General features: G+C 40.0%; 1 long non-coding RNA gene across 1 annotated transcript in view; it reads left to right on the forward strand.

The window, feature by feature from the left end:
• Nucleotides 1-17,587, forward strand: part of LOC139599797 (uncharacterized) — a 337,792-nt gene that overhangs the window by 220,651 nt on the left and 99,554 nt on the right. The window lies entirely within an intron of this gene.

Consider the following 17,587-nt stretch of genomic DNA (forward strand, 5'->3'; position numbering starts at 1 on the left):
TCCAGATGATCATATCAAGCCTGAGATGTCCAGAATTGTGCAAACATTTCTGCAGTTCTGGGCTATAAAAGTGGAGGTACAGGTTTGGCTTCAAGGGAACAGGACTGGTTGTCAAATATCTGAGACTTGACTGCTCTCTATTGTTTACTTGAATATAACTCCTGGAGACCTCCTGGTGCTGAGTACTCTACTGTTAATGAAATAGGGTTGTCTTTGACTATATAAAAGATTCCCATTTTTAACCATGTAGAAGTCTACACCAGTCATCAATTTTTCTTCCACAGACAAAGGAAACAAAGGGCTTTTCAGAGTGGAATTCATCCAGTTCTAACAGGCTTATCTAAAATACATAGAACCAACTGGTCTCTGGATATGCTGACCCTTGACTGTAAAGAAATTAAAGACTGAGTTGGAAAGATGTCTAATTAAAAAAAAAAATATTTAGGCAATATGACTGCCACCTACATTTAGCTGCCCTGACTCAAAAGCTTGTTCCATGTACAGAAAAAGCCAATAAAGAATGTAGCATGTGTTGTTTTCACAGGCAGGAATGCACGTGGCAAAAAGAGGAGCATTGCCATGTGCACTACAGTGACATAGGAACCCAAATCTCACAATATTTTTCTATTTGGGTCCAGTAAGATCAAATGACTTCCATAAAGTCACACACAAAGTCTGTGTTTAGGCAAGAGCTGAAGTCAGCTCTCTGGAGCCTGGAGCTGTTGCTCATCCCCACCACCATCCATCCCTCCTTCATCAGCCTCCTGACCTGACTAAACAGCACTGTCAGGGTCCCTTTCTTTCCCTTTTTTGAAGGAAAAGCTGTGTGGGTCTCTGAAGTTAAGCAACTTTCTTCTGCTTTACACATCTAAATTAAAATCTATTTAAGAAAAAACTACAAGACATAGTGCAATTTTAAAGTCATTTGGCAAACTGATTCTGTCAAGAAAGCTTAGTTTCATTCTGTTTGCTTGCAACAGCTTTTTTTTTCCATAACTCTGCTGTTCTTGTTCTTTTAATACATTTGGGAGGCCTGTCAAGGCCTATCCACTCTCTAAATAGCTTTGCAGATTAAATTTTTAACTCTACTCTCTTCATGCAGATGTATATTTCTGACAAAGAATTGCTCTGACATGTCATCTCCCATCTTTCTCACAAGAGAGGAAATAGCTACGTGCCAGTGCTGTTCGAAACTCTGACTCTCCCCAGCAAACAATAAAATAAAATAATCATAATTATAAACCCCTGCATTGAGAAAACCCACTTCTTCTTTATTTGAGCTTCTGCTACACTTATTTCCTTTGTCATAGCAGTTTTGAGCTATTTTCTTCTTCACCTTCAGCAACATTTGTAACCAACTAATGAGAAACTGGGGAATATGGGGCAGAGGAAAAATGGGGTTTGTTGATTTAGTTGCTGCTACAGGCACACCTGAACTTTTAGCCAAAGACTGTGCAGTGCATCTAACCTAAGCTTAAATCCTTTTTTTCCACTCAGAAACATTTCTATCATTACTTTTTCTTCTTTAAAAAAAATCCTACTCCACTGCAGATGCCCTGTGTAAAGAAAGGAATGTCTTGCCTTCATAGGAATAAAGGTTTTATGATTTACTAGATCAGGGGTGGGCCCAGTTAAGGACTTTTTGAGAGCAGTTGTTCCCTAGAACAGGGCAAGAGACAGTAAAGAGGGAAGAAACTGAATTTGAGTGAGCAGAATCCATGCCCAGATTAGGTATGTAAATTAAAAGGGTCTTCGATGTGTCGTGCAGTTTGTCATCTTACGTTCAGCTTCCTTCTCCCCACAGAATCAATTGCATGTAAATAGGTCGTTGCTTATGCATAAGTCATTGCTTATGAATTCTTATTATCAAACACTTCTTTGGAGCTCAAGATGCTTTTCTGAGATAAATATAGAGCAGAAATGGATGAACATGGAAGAAAAATACTGGTAAAGATAATGGGAGATCTCTGGGGTAATTCTACTGCATCTAGTACAAATGCCCATTAAAGAGTCTGAGCATTTATGGTCATAAATACTTACTCAAGGTGTGGAGAAAGCAAAAGGAATGTTTCATGAACCAAGATTATTAAAAAATAAAGGAGATTGCACTTTCTGGGAGTTGTTATATGACAGACTTGTTACTTTGACAACAATTGAGAAATGCCAGGTTCTGTCATTTAAGGATATTTCCACATTTTTTGTCCAGCACTGGGGACAGAAGTTAAGCAAGTTATTCCCTCTTCTCATTTTATTATTGTGTGCCTGATTTGTGTCTCCCATTTAGAAGTTCAGGTTAAAGTTTATTCTTATCATTGCAGTGCTAAGACAATTTTTTCTACTGGTCACACTGGAAAATTTTCATCTTTTATTTTATTTCCAGACAAGAGATAAACTCTCTAGAAGTAATCTGGATTCTTAGATGCCAGACTATTCACTCTGTGCTGAACATCTGGGCTTTTGTTCCACTCTTCTAGAACATTTTTGGTGGATTGCTCCTGCTCTTCTCTTCTGAGGTTCAGAGTTGTTCCTGTTGATTGGAATAAATTAAACTTTCAATGGGACTTAGGATGCCTTTGTAAGCATTTAAAAGTGTTAAAAAGAATAACAAAAATATATTTTGAAGCAATTTTTTGCCACTGAAATAATTGTCCACTGAAAAGACACTTGCCCTCAAAAATACCCCAAACTTTCTTCTTCCTTAGGATCACAGTTGGACAGACGTTGAACAGTAAAATATAATGACAATTCAAGAGCAGCCACAGAAAAGCTCCATTACCCTTTTATATGTGGAAATTGAGTCAAAGAAAAGAAAAAGCCAAAATCCTCAAGGTTATTGACTCTTGGATTTCGTTGCTGGATTTCAAAGTTTGTGAGAAACTGAGTAACTGAGACAAAACACTTCACAGTGGATTGTCACCCACTCAGCTGTTAACTCCATTTATGACAATATGTTTTGAAGTGATGGAGTTCATTACTCCATTGATTACAGTGTGACCATCTACCAGAAAGAAGTAAAGGTTTTCACTGACCTCTGCCTGGGAACAGGAGTTGAATATATTTTTCAGACACACATACGAGCCTTTATTAGCATTGTACTGGAGTTGGGTATGGAACCTACTACCATGTGGATGATGTTGGGATCTTCTCAGCTCATAAAGGACGTTAATACTCACCAAAAATAAATCAAATTACTGTAAAAGGGGGAAAACTCCATTGTCATAGTATCACAGATTCACTTAGGCTGGAAATTATCTCTATTGACCTTCTCTGGACATGCTCCAGCATCTCGGTGTCTTACTTGCAGCAAGGAGCCCAAAACCAAACACAATATTTGACATGCAGCCTCACCAACGCCAAGTGTAGGGGGATGATCACATCCCTAGAATCAGTCACATGAAATGAGAAAAACTACATCTGTAAAGCTATTCAAATCACCTCAGCAATTCTGGGTGTTAAATACATGATGCTTTTAATATTGGAGCATTGAGTGGTAGAATATTCAAACGTACAGCACCTGTACACTCAAAAAAAAGACCAGAGCCTGAATGATAGACATTAGAAATGTAAAAAAAAATATATTCATGCCTGGGCAGTCTTCCACAATGTTCTGCTGCTATCCTTTGCTTTATCTTTAAGAGGTGTTGAAATATGTTGTGGTTGGATGTGTGGTTGGGGTGGAAGGCAAGAATAAACAAGGCTTTCTGTAGTAGAGTTTCTGAACCAGTTGTGATGGAAGAGAATTAAAAGACTGAGTTAAAAGGTGTTATTAGTAATTGAAATATTCTGCTCTTTTTTTTTTTTTCTGATTCGTCTGCTACCATGAAGCAGGTGAAGACTTTAAACCATAGCTCAAGAGTGAACTTGACAATTTGTTGAAAAAGTGTTACATTTGAAAAAGCATCTAAATCTGTTTTGCTTTTACTCACATCTTCCTTAAGGAATTTCTGTACAGAGCGTAAGGTCTGCCAGGACAATATTTTTGAGGAATAAATCTATCAACAGCAAAATAGTTTCAATATGAGAAAAAAAATTGCATTTGCAGAATAACATTCCATTTCTTTTTTTCTATATACATTTCAGTTCAGGGGATTTCAATGCCATGTAAAAACTGACAACATTTAAAACACTAAAAGCAAATGATTTCCATTGTTTCCCTCATGACTGGAAGTCCTGGAGGGCTCACTGATCATGGAAGTTCAAGTGATACTGTAGATGGGTTGTGCTATAAAAACACATACATCTTATATGCACTCCATCACCTGTAAATACAATATTTTTAATAAAAAGGCCCTGATAAACAGAAAATAAAAATATGCATGAAATTTAGAGCAATTTGCCCAGGGAAGTGGTGGAATTACAATCCCAAGTAAGTGTTCAGGCACTTATGGCTTACTGGTGAGCATGGTGCTGGGCTGACAGCTGGACTGGATAATTTCAGAGGTCTTTTCCAACATTAGTGATTCCATGATTCTCTGAAATTATGGACTTCTGAAAACTGGTGGATCCATTGTGTCAGGACAGCTGAATGACATAGGAGACTTAGGAGTGGTAAAGGTTTCCTCATAACTTCAGGATTTCAGGGTACAACCTGTCCGTTTATTTACTTGCACGCTAATTTTAACTTCTGTGACCGAAGCTGTAACTACCAAAGAACTGAGGGATCCACATAGCAACTTCTGCTGGTTAAATAAAAGTGAAGGTTTGTATCTTCACATCTCTTCTCGTTGCTGGTGTGCTATTTAAAATGTTATTTTGAATTCCTTTTTCAGAGGGGCTGTCATTTCACCTTTGAGAGAGCTGCAGTCGCTGCTCTGTCACCTCTTATGAAAGGTTTCAGCCTGATAAATGATAGCAGAGCAGATCTGCACAAACAGATGTACACTCTGCTTTGCCTACATTAGTTAGACTCTTTATGGCACTTGTAAATTAAGGAACAGAATGATATGGAAGAATTTTAAACAAAAAATGCTGTTCTGTTTGACATGTTCCCTGAACCCATTTGGTTTTGCCTTGATCTAGTCCCCCTCAAACTTTTTATTTGTCAGGCCACCTTGCTCCATACTATTTTCCCTTCTTGAAAACACTGTTCTCCATTGATCTGGATTATAGAAAACAGATAATTTCTCCAGGAAATGGGGACTTCTCTTTCCCCCATGACCCTTCTCATCTGTGCAAGTGTTTTAGGCATGGAATCTTCTGCTCCCTTTTTGGTGCAAACTTGACCTCTGTTGTCTTACTTGGAAAATGCACTTGATTTCTAACAAGAGCTTTTCAAAATGTAACACTGCTGATTTGTTGGATAATGAAATCCAAATTGTTCCACAAAAAAAGGTGCAATTATACAGCATGTAATACACAAATAAATTGACTTAATGTTACATTATAATGAAAACTGTGCAAAATCCTCTACACAAGCACAATAAAATAATAAAAAGTAATAGAACAGGTAATAGATGTAAAATAAATGCTAAAAAAGTAGTTCAAATCATTTTCATACCAGTCAAAAGATACTGAGAAGGGCGCATCCAATCACAATAAAACACCAGAATGAAACACTTCTAAATAGTAATATAAATTTTTGTGGACACTTCATGTCCCATGATGTGGAATTGACATATAGTTTGATTTTCTTTTTCCTAATGTAAGCCACAGTTTTACAGTCCTAGTGAAAACATTTTATTGCTGGGGATGTATTAGACATGGTTCATTTCCCTTCTCAGTATGGCTTTAATTTTCCACATCCATGGCTTGACACAGACCCAAACACCAGAAGATGGTTGTCTGCTATAAAGTGTTTGGTTTTCTTTGATTGCTTTACAATTTAATCTATAGTTCATTCCATTAACCCTTTCCATTTTAATGCCACCAGAGTCTTTCCCCTCTCCTTAATACAAAGATAAACTTCCCCTGAATCACTCATGCTCTGGTGTCCAGCAGATTATAAAGAGAATAGGGAGGAGAGTGGTGCTGGGGGGACGAGCACTTTCTTCTTAGTTAACTTCCCAATCGGTGAAATAATTGAATGCACAACAGCAACAGGAATTTCCCTTCTGTTTTCATAATACATTCATAATTATTCATTCATTTGGTTTGGCCATATTCATACCAACGCACGGAGCCAAGAAAGTGCCACTGTCATTCTAACTTTCTCCTCAATCCCTGCTCTTCAGGGGGGGAAAATAAAAAACCCACGTTCCCGTCTGCAGTGTTGTCACATCCGATATCCAGTTCCTTCCGGCAGAGAAAGTGGATCTGGGAGGGTCACCAGATCAGCCTGTGCCTCGGGGCTCCTCGCCTCAAGTACAAAAGACTCGACTCAACTCATGTTAGTCATGTAGGTGGCCTATCGGTGGTGACGGACTGCCAGCTCGGTCTGTGGGCTACCCGTGATAACTGCCTTGAAATGCTAAGTGCTTAATTAAGGACCTTTCATATCAGTTATTGAGGGCTCCATCTCCCATAGCCCAGGGCGTTGTACTTTACAGAGGACTCCCCAGAGCCACAGCCAACTTTATTGCAGTGACAAGTTAAAAAAAAAAAAAAGAGAGAAAGAAAAAAAAAAAAGGAGAGAGAAAAGAAAGAAAGGGGGGAAAAAAGGAAAAGAGAGAAAGAGAAGAAACAAGTGGTTTTAATCCTCTTGCAAGCTCCCAAAATCTAAATACAAGCAGACAGCTGAGCTGACATCATGATTCCTACTAAAAATACTTTTTTTTTTTTTTTTTTTTTTTTTTTTTTTTTTTTTCTGTTTATGAAAATATTGCTTGCTCGTGTTTCGGGTAAGGTACAGAGTAATCCCTGACAAGATGATCAGACCACTCGTGTTAACCCATGGTGATATTCTGCAGAGCACAGCTTTTCCCTTCCCCAAGAACCCTCAGTACCAGATGAAGGGACATGTTTATTTAAAGAAGAAAAAACAGATGTTTGTGGCTAAACCTTGTATAATTAATCCTTGCTTTTCAAAAAAAAAAAGCAGATCCAGTTCTGACAAGGAGGGAGAGAAATATTTCACTTGCTTTTCATAAACAGCAGATCCCGTTCTGTCAAGAAAGGGGGAAAATATTTCACAACTGACTTAGGTAGCTAAGGTCTGGAAAGAAATACCTTTTGTTTCTGACTGCAGCAGAGGAGCCCTGCAGAAGAGTGATCTGTTCTGTTTCTGATTCCTCGTGAGGGCATCTATCAGCAGCAACTCTGCTGAAGTCATTAAAGTTACATGGCTGGGAAACCACCATAAGGACAATCTGAAAAAGCCACAGCTTTCATTCCGGATGTTCACAGACAGGATAAGCACGGTGGAGACATTTCTTATTGTGCATCAGTTTCATACAAGAATTGGTTTTTATTTGCAGCTCTGCAAGAGATTTTCAGGATCAGGATAGAGGAGAAAATGTTGTTCCCAGTTCCTTCAGCACCAAATCAAAGGAGAATCCATAATGTAGTCATATCTGGAAACTAGAATCAACAAGCCTAATAATTTTAATACCAAGTTTAACTGTGCCATGCCATTTACCCCCACCATAGCAGAGCTGGGAAATGGACTGTTAGCAAACCCAAAGTCATCAAAACCCAAATAATGCCCAGAACTCACAAAGAGTTCTCTGCAAGCTGAACTCCAGTTTGTGGAGCCTCTTGGGACCTTCTGAGCTTGCAGTGGAGCTGGTCTGGGTGCTACAGGCTGGCCAGAGCCTCATGAAACTCATCCAAAGTGATGCACCAGTCCCAGCAAGGGATTTGTGTGCAGTGTGGTACTGCAGATGCAGCCAACTCCTTGCCATCATCTCCAGCAAGATAAAATCCTAGGAATCCAAGCAGGTACAAACAGAAAGGCAACCCAATCAAACCACCCAGTAGGTGCAGGCTGACAATTCCTCTTTTCATTTCTTTTCTCCAATATCCCATCTTCTTTTTCATTAATCAACCCACTTTGAGTTCTTTGATGCACCAGAACTTCCTTAGTTGCCAGCTGATGTGGAAGAACTGGATGTCTATTGTCTATTTACACCAATATGATTTGTTTTTAAAATGCAAATGGCAAGTATTTAAAGTGAAATTACTCTTTTTAAACTTGAGTAATATTTTATCAGCACAACTACATAAGAAATTGAGAGCAGAGAATTGTCTTCATTAGTGTCTATGTACTTTAATGCAGTCCAAGGTTTGTATTTCTTATTTAAATTTAAATATGGTATCCTAAATGTTTTAAATATTCAATTTGGTGTATAGTACTGTATATACTATATTTTGTATACCGGATTTAAATACTGCATAAGCGATTTATAATCTGTTAGGAATAATAGTAATTTAAAAAATATATATCTAATCTTGGGGCCTGTTTATTTTTCCACTAAGAGTTTAGACAGGATTTAAGTAGCAAAGATCAGTGTTATCTGAGATACACATTACTTACTGCATCTACGAGAGAGATCCTGCAGCCTTGTTCATATGAAATATTATCATACTCCTTCTGCACTTCACAATCTCCAAATAAAGGAGAAAAGATTAAACCTATTGCTTGTTCAGTGTGGTGAGATCCTTTGAAATGAAAAAAGCTGGATAAATGGAAGATGTGATTGCTTCTTCATCTGAATTTGTAATTAAAGCCACTTCTTTTTCAAGGCAGAAATCAGGGAGCCTTCTTCTTGTGTACAGTTTTTCATGCCTAATTTAGCAGATTATATTTCTCCCACATCCTGTGACAGTTAAATAAACAGACATAGGAAATATCTTTAAAATCATTTAAGGCTCTCCATAAAGAAAAAAAAAATAAATAAAAGAGGAGGTTGACAAGCTGAAACACACAATATACCTCCAGTAAATGGGAATACCGGGGCCATTGTTTAATTTCCAAGGCCAGGCTACCGGGAAGATTATTGATGATCCGAAGCTTGAGCATCTGTGCTCACTCAAGAGTGTGATGGTGACAATTATTAACCACAAACCTGTTGGAGGGGCAAGAGTAAATAAGCCATCAGCGCGGAGCTGCGTGCCACAGCCGCATTCCTCCGGACCGTATTTTTCGGCAGCAAACTCCACCTGATGACAGCTACAATCAACAGTGGCTCCAGGCAGCTGCTTTGCTGCAGGCCACATTCAATTATGTCGCCCTGCATTAGTCCCTGGCGAAGCTGTCACCTTGCAGCCTGTGAAGTGATAGCATGAAGAGGCTCCTGAAGTCTCGGCAGTTCTGCCTTCGGTTAGGGGAGCAAGGGGAAGAGACGGGGAAAAAAGACCATTAGCACCGTGCCTGCTTGCAGCATTCATTTTGCTGGTAGAAGGAGAGGGGGAAAAAATAGCTTAGGTGAGCTGGATTTGGAAAGTTGTCTTGTGTTGGATAATTGAGGATTCTTTTTCCCCCATAGAAACCTTTTTTTTTTTTTTTTTTTTTCTACAGGTTTAGGGGTAGAAACACACGGTGTTCTCTTTCATTGATTTTTGGAGTTACTCAGCCTTCCTCAGACTCTTCTTAGAGCAACAAGGAACTCTCCTGTACATTGCTCTTTTACAATGCATTTTCCCAAGCAATTCCACAACATTTGGGGAGATCAGAAGTCATCAAAGATCCATAGAATCATTTAAAGAGCATCTCATTCCAACCCCCTGTCATGGGCAGGGACATCTTCCACTATCCCAGGTTGCTCCAAGCCCCATCCAACTTGACCTAAGACACTTCCAGGAATGGGGCAACCACAGCTTCTCTGGGCAGACTGTGCCAGTGCCTCACCTCTCCACAGTAAAGGATTTATTCCTAAATTCCTGAAGGAGCCTTTGGTTTTACCTGTTCAGCATCTGCTCACCCAGAGCAGTTCCACAGTCTCCTGTCAGGATGCACGTGGACCATGGTGAGATTTTGAGGCAAAGGAGGGGAGTTTTCATTAACAAGTGAGACAGCACAGGCCAGGACCAAGGCAGCCTGGTGGGCTGGGACCTGAAGTACAAATCCTTGTGGCTGATGGACTTGGAGGTGCTTAGCCTGAAGAAGATGAGGCTCAGGAGGAAACTTACTGCCCTGTACAACTCCCTGAAAGGCGATCATAGTCAGGTGGGAGTCAGTCTTTTCCCTCAAGCAACAAGAGACGGGACAAGGACAAATGGCAGAAATGGCATCAAGAAGTACCAGGGGGAATTTAGATTGGAAATTAGGAAAAAAATTCTTCCCTGAAGGATGGCCGGGCTTTGAAACTAACTGTCCCAGGATCATCCCTAGAAGTGTTAGAAAAATGTGTAGATATGGTGCTCATGTACAGGGCTTTCCGGAACAACCCAAGTTCCTCCTGCCCAGAAATTTCATATCCCAGCTTTCAGAGGTACAATAGCACTAAAAATATACAATAGTATTAGTTTTGCCATACAGAGTCACAGAATCATAGAATGACTTGGGTTGAGAGAGCCCCTAAAGATCATTTCATTTCAGCCCCCTGCCATGGGCATGGACACATTCCACTTGCCCAGGTTGCTCCAAGCCCCATCCAACATGGCCTTGGGCACTTCCAGGAGTGGGGTTGGATGATGTCTAATGTGCATGCAATCATGATAACAGTGCACTAACATTATTTACTAAAACCACTGAAGAGATAAGTAATCAAGTGGCAGTCCACATGGCACTAGCAATAATCTTCCTTAAATAACATAAAAGAAAAACAGGTGAGTTTCCTCCCTTAAGAAAGACAAAATAAACCTTAAGACACCTTATTTTTTTTTCCACAGTCATCTCCAACCTATAAAATTCCACCAGCTGGTTGTATGTAATTAATATTCTCTCTATTTCACTCCAAGACATTGTTCTGTCTCTCTGCTCATTTTATTTCACTACATTCCAGTTCCATTTTTAAGGAGCTATTTTCAAAAGTGTTTAATTTCTCAATACAGATTCCTTAATAGTCTAGTGGAGTAAACTCCTGACATAAAACTTACTGCCTAAAAGAGCTGTTGCAGATCTTCGTGTCCTCTTATGAGAAATTTTACTTGGGACTGTAACATGCTTATCATATTTATTAATCATGTAGTAGCACTTTCTCAATTATTAATATAAGTGAACCTTATTACAGAACATGCTTAGAAATGACTTGCACTTGTGCTGTGAAAGGAAAATTGTTTCTTGCAGTGCTGCTCCCATTGCAAGAGAGGAATGGCGCAGGAAAGAAGCTGGGATTTAGCCACCATCATCTGCCTAAGAAGATTTCCTGTGGTGCACCTCAATTTCCCTATTTAAAAAAAAAATGGTAGCACAGTTCTGTTTTGCACTGCTTTTGAAAAACATAATTTATTTCCTTTGTGAAAGCTGCAAAGAAACCCAGTTCCCTTCCACAAAACCTCACAAGCACAGAAACCTTCCCTTTCCAACATTTTTAAATCCTTACCATTTACCTCAGTGCAGCAAAATAAAACTCTAAAAGTCCCAGTAAGCCCCCCCCCCCCCAAAAAAAGAAAAAAAAGCTGCACAGTGAACAGATTGAGCAAGTGCACCTGGGGATAAATGCATTATGGACTTAGATCCATTATCACACCTCTCCCCGTCACAGCCACTATCCGAACCCCACAGGAAATCATTCATTGAGACGCGGAATGTCATTTTAGTTGTAGCATTAATTTCCCAGCTGCTGGTAAAGATATATTGTGCCCCTTCCTTGGGTATAAAAGAAAATGAGCACAACTCCATTTGATAACTTCGCTACTGGATGCAGGTTTTATTAAGGGCCAAGGTCTCTGTAGTGTAAACGTTGGGAACATCCATGTTCCTTGCTAAAGATGGGCCCTCTGATTTTATTGTCTCTCCAAGCAGTGAATAACATGCATTGACATACTGATGAGGAGGTTCCAAATGAAGAATATGGCCATAACTAAAATGATATTATTCTGTCCCCTCAAGGGAAAGTTTTCCTCTCCAATCCCAGCAGGAGGCACTTGTGATAAAACTCAGTTTGGGACATTATCCTCCTCATGTTTATTTACTTTTCCCCTTTTTTATATATACAATCAATATGAAAATGGAGGCAAATGTATGTAATACCACATAAACCCAACTGTTTCCTCCCTCTCTCTTTTTCTTTATGCAGCAGATTGAATCTTAAAAGCTTCTACTGATCTGAGCACTGCGGAGCCAGGATGTTTTTAGAGCAGATAAAAGGCAGAAAACATACTTGGTAGCAGTGTGCAGTCTGGTTCTCTCCTTTGATCCACATGGCCCATTTTAGACACCTGAGTTAGGATGAAACCTGTAACAACCCAGAGAGCTTATTTCTTTCCACTGATTACTCAGAGACACTACAATAAGCCCCACAGATTATTATTTCTGTGCTGCAATTGCTTGAATTAGATGAGATGAATTTTCACCCTGTTGTCCAAGGGACCGTTGTTCCTGGAGAACAAGATCTGGAATTGTGGCCATGGAAACTAGAAGCACCTGCTGTTGGAAGATAAGCCTAATATGATGGTGTTTTCAGGATGAAAGAAGCCACATCCAGATGGGAATGGGGTACACTGGTCTCAGCCCTGTGATATCTGCCAGTCTGGTTCTCCCAGGATCACTTTAAGTGGTTGTTCAACAGTAAAAGTTAGTTCACACACAAAAACAAGCATTACCTTAGAAAAATGGGTCCTCCAAAGTGTAAACAAGGGGGCTTTTCAATGAAAACAAGTGGATATTTTGCAAAGTTCCTCGTAAATGTGGCTCTAAATGTTCCTTTTTTGTTTGCTAGATCAGTCTTCAGTGTTTAAATCCTGGAGATCCTAATCTCCATCACAGACCTATACACATTAGTTAAATCCCAGAGAAGTGTCTCTTTCAGCCTCATTAGGAACTAAAACAAACTTCACTGTCCTGGACAAAGGGTTTATTTTCACAGTGGGTTTAGGGCAATCTGAGGCTGTTTTCAAAGGGAAAACCCCATCCTAGTCACCAGCTCTTAAGTCTTCACTGTGATATCACACACCTCCAGAAATATCAGAATCAGGATATCAAGAAAATAGTTCTGAATGCAAAAGAGGTCTAAAAAAGCCATAGCTTTCATCCAGTGTCTTTCAGGTCCACCTGATCGCTCAACCACAAAACTGGCACTCTAGGGTAAGGAAATGTAATTGCTCCAGAATTGTTACTGAAGGGAATTCTCCTTTAATTAGTTGCATGGACTTAGACTGGTTTGACTTGTGCTTGTGATCAAACCGTAGTCTTAAAGCCAATTTAGAGCAGAGCCCTTTTCTATTCCTCTTATTTTCAGTCCTTCTCTGAAAAAAAAAAACTACCTTCAGAAAAATTAGAGGTGAGTCAATGGGACTAGTTTAAGCCAACATTGTGAAGATGTATGTGAGCTCTCCACATTGCAGAGGAGGAAATTCCATCAGAGAGGAATGAGTCAAAAACATTTATCACTACATGGCTGGAAATTGAGATAATGTGACTTGACATGATAAACTCCCACCCTTTCAAATGCCAGAACAATGTCCATTTTTAATCTTCTACCTTTACATGTTTTAACCCTAAAGTAGAAATATATCCTGGCAGTAGGAAGTGACAGATGGTCTGTGTGGTGTGGAGGTGATCAAAATAGTACAGCTGGAACAATGGCTGGTGAAGAAGAACCTCTCACTTACCCAAGCTCTATATTTACTGATAAGTCAGTATGAAACCACCAGACTGGTCCACAAACTCCATGGTCATTAAGATTTTCATGGTGCATTAGGAAAAATACCTGTGCTCCTGTTAGGAGTTCAGTTAACCTCTACCTAAGTTAAAATAAGTGTTTAATAGAGTAAGGATTGTTCTCTCTAAAAATATTTATGTACTAATGGCAACAGTTCTAGTTCTCAGAGCAATTATCCCATATAATAAAAATTATGTCATGGTCACAGACATGGGACACTCCTGGGAGAAGGGTCCATCACCTCATTTCTGTCCCCTTTCTAGGAGTCAGGCTTTTGGGCACCTTAGGGCTTGGGGACATTTTAATTCTCAAGTGTTCAGTAATAACCTTCAGAAGCGGGGATGATCCCCTCTGTGAATTCTCCTGGTTGGGGCAGTCCCGTGGAATGATGGAAAGGCTGTTTAGGATCCTCTCCTGAAGGAGAATCCTGGCTGTTTTCTTTCTGCACAGAGTACCAATCATTAAATTACTTATTAAGAGGGAAAAAAATGAGGCATCACAGCAGGGAAATCATATTTCTTAGTTTCCTCAAAAAAATTTAGAATTTAAGTACTCTTTTTGGTCTAAAACTGATAGCAATCTCCCAGAAGAACACACTCACTGGTTACTACTGGGGTTAAGCTCTTATCTGAAGAGAGAGAGGAAAAGTAGATGGAAGGAAGGAGCTTCTACTGGTGATGTATAGGAAATTCAGGTGCCTATATCCCTAGAGGAAAAAAAAATAAATTAATTGGACCACCTTCCCAATATTCTGCAGTAATTTTTCTTGCTGCTAATCATGGTGGTGCCACAAGGTGTCTCAGTCTTGATGGAAATCAACAAGTTAATACCTATATAGCTTTTGGGATCCATAAGTTAAACTGCCTTCCATCTGTCTCATTTGAGGATCTTGCTTCAGTAGATGTTCTTAGAGCACATCTCTCAGGCTGGATTATACTCAAAATGTTATCACACCTCCTCCTGCCTCCTCCCTACCTGGGGTTCCCCTGCTTTTGATGGGACAAACAGGGAGGTGTTGGACAAATTCCCTCCAAGGAGAAGCAGGGGGTAAACCCAGAATTTCCACAGATGAAGCAGACACTCTTTAAGGTGTGATTTGTGGGAAAGCATCTTTCTTTCTCTGGACTATAAAGACACTCTCAGGTGACTTTTCTCACACAGCCATCAGATTTCCAAATTTATCGCAGACATACTAAAATGTGACTAACATAGAAATACTCCAGTCACCATCTTTAACATCATAACTTTCCTTTCCCCCACGTTTCCTACCCTCAAGCATTTTCTTGTCCCCGCTTCAGGAGGTGAGAATGATTCCTCATAGTGCAGTTTTGCTTTTCCTTTCCTGTTTCCAAACCCGTGAGTTTTCCCAGAGACTGAAGTGTGACTCCTTCTCCAGCCACAGTTATGCAAATTGGGAGTCACAAATTTGAATGAGCTACAAAAATCCAGTGGATCTGAGGTGTCTTTTTTATACAGGGATGTCTTCTGCACCTTCCCTCTGTGTGTAAGCAGTGAGACCAATTCTATAGATTCAACAGGGTTTAATCCATAGGATCTCTCAGGCTGCAGTGTCCATCTGCAGAGGATTTCAGATGGCAGCCTAGACTAGCTGGGATTGCTTTAGTCCAGGCTATTGAATGTTGGAATTCAGAGACAAAAACTACCACAGAAGAGAGAAGGAATGAACATAATCCCATCCTGAGCTGTCCCCTCTCACATGCCAAAGGTAGATAAAATTATGACTGGTGTAGAGAAAGTGGACAGAAAATATTTATTATTTCTTCTAACATGCAGATCTAGATGGCAGGAAACAAAATTCCCTGGTAGCGAGTTTTAAACAAGAACCCATTGCATTTGCCATAAACTGGAAATCCTCACTGCAGTGTGCTGTGAAGTCCAAATGCTGAGTGGATCAGAAGTGATCAAACGAATTTATGAAAAAAAAAAGTACATTAGATGAATCATTATAACTTGTCTCTCAACACCCCAGGCCAGAGACATCCCGGAATCTTGACAGACAATTCAGGGACAATGGCTCATTTCTCTATGTGTTCCTGTGAAACCTATCAGAGGCAGTACAGCAAATAAGGTGGACTTTTGCTCTGATGTGGATTCCTGTATTTTGTACCCTGGGAAATCATCCAGCATATCAGCCACAAGATAAACTGTACTCTAGACTGCATTTTACACCAGCAATGTCTTTACTCAAATATCATAGTAACACTCTTTTTCTTACCCATGCCAAAGTCTTCTTTGCATGATCATATCCACTCCTCTTCACAGGGATGGTTTTCACTCCAAATGGTTTCACCATTTCCTATGATGCAACTCTTCCATGGGAATTTTCTTATGAATTTTCAGAGGCCATGGATCTGGCAGAGTGGTGCTCCCTGGCTTGAAATAAAGCCAGTCAGCTGGCTTTGCTGGCAGTGCTAAAAAAATTTGTCCACTAGACAATGCAGTTTTTCATGATAAATGTCCTGTAGCCTCTTCTGATATGGAATCAAGTCCTTTTAAAATTTGAGCTGACAACACCTTGATGACTGATTTGTCAAATCACCTCATTCCAGAAATGCCAATATACAAACTGGTGCTTATGGGATTGACTGGAAGGGCAGGAATGGTGATACCCTGTGCACTCCTAGAAAAGAGAGCTGTACTCCATATTCCAACTGATGATTTAAACCTCATGTGCTTTTCCAAAGGACAGTTGTAAGAAATTGTGTAATATGATTGACTAACACAGATATATTTTCTAGAATCACAGAAACAGAAAAGACTTTGGGTTGGAAGGGATCTTAACAATCATCCACACCTTCCACTATCCCAGGTTGCTCCATGCCCTGTCCATCCTGGCCTTGGACACTTCCAGGGATGGGGCAGCCACAGCTTCTCTGGGCAACCTGTGCCAGGGCCTCACCACCCTCACAGGGAAGAGTTTCTTCCCAATATCTAATATAAACCTGTTCTCTTTCAATTTGAAGCCATTCCCCCTTGCCCATTCACTTCAGGCCCTTGTAAATGGTCTCTCTCCATCTTTCTTGTAGGCTCCCTTCAGGTACTGGAAAGCTAAAATTAGGTCACCTCAATTTCTTCTCTTTTCCAGGCTGAACAATCCCAATTCTCTCAGCCTTTCCCCATCACCAGAGCTGCTCCACCCCTCTGATCAGTTTGGAGATCTCCTCTGGACTCTTTCAAACAGGCTGATGTCCTCCCAGTGTGATGTACAATAAGCTTGGCTCAAGGTGAATGAGAAAGGAAGCTAATTATTTCCATTGCAATGAGCAGTAAATTCAACTCAAACTGCCTGTGAAACAATCTCTTGAACTATTCTATGTTGAGATGGAATTAAGATCTAAGCTAAAAATTAAAACTCTCGCCTTTCTTTTTCGTCTGCTTAGTGCCTCTCTCTGAGACGTACTTGCCATTTTTGCAAACTTATTTTAATCCAATCATGAGAAATGTATGAGACTCCCCAGTACAGGCACTGAAAAGGGTTCATCAATGTGCCTAGCATGGCTGGAGATGGGATGCATCATGTGGGTTGGTTTCCCATTCCATAACCTGTTGGTTTTCCACAGTAAACCAAAATAGAAATTGGTTAGTGGTGCTTAATATTTCTGTGCTGGCCAGGCTGTGGACAAAGTCCAATACCTGAAAACACCCTGAGAACACCCCTTTTCCTGAGCTGCTGTCCTCACTTACCCCAAATCTTGAACATGGGTGAACTCGTGGGAACATGCCCCAGGGAGTTTGCTGTGATGTAATTAAGTCTGAAGTGCTGTATTTAGCCAGTTTTGGCAACTTTAGTGGAGAAAAGTCATAGAATCTTGAAAGAGCTGGAAAAATGGGGTTTAAGTCTCCTCACATGTCCTCTTAGGAAGGAAACTACAAAGTGCATCCATTGTTTGGGAATGTGAGAGTCCAGTCATGAACCTGGGGAGCTG

The sequence above is a fragment of the Agelaius tricolor genome, unplaced genomic scaffold, assembly GCF_023055355.1.
Source record: "Agelaius tricolor isolate 1412-34295 unplaced genomic scaffold, bAgeTri1.0.p SCAF_1, whole genome shotgun sequence".
In the NCBI taxonomy this organism is placed as follows: Eukaryota; Metazoa; Chordata; class Aves; order Passeriformes; family Icteridae; genus Agelaius; species Agelaius tricolor.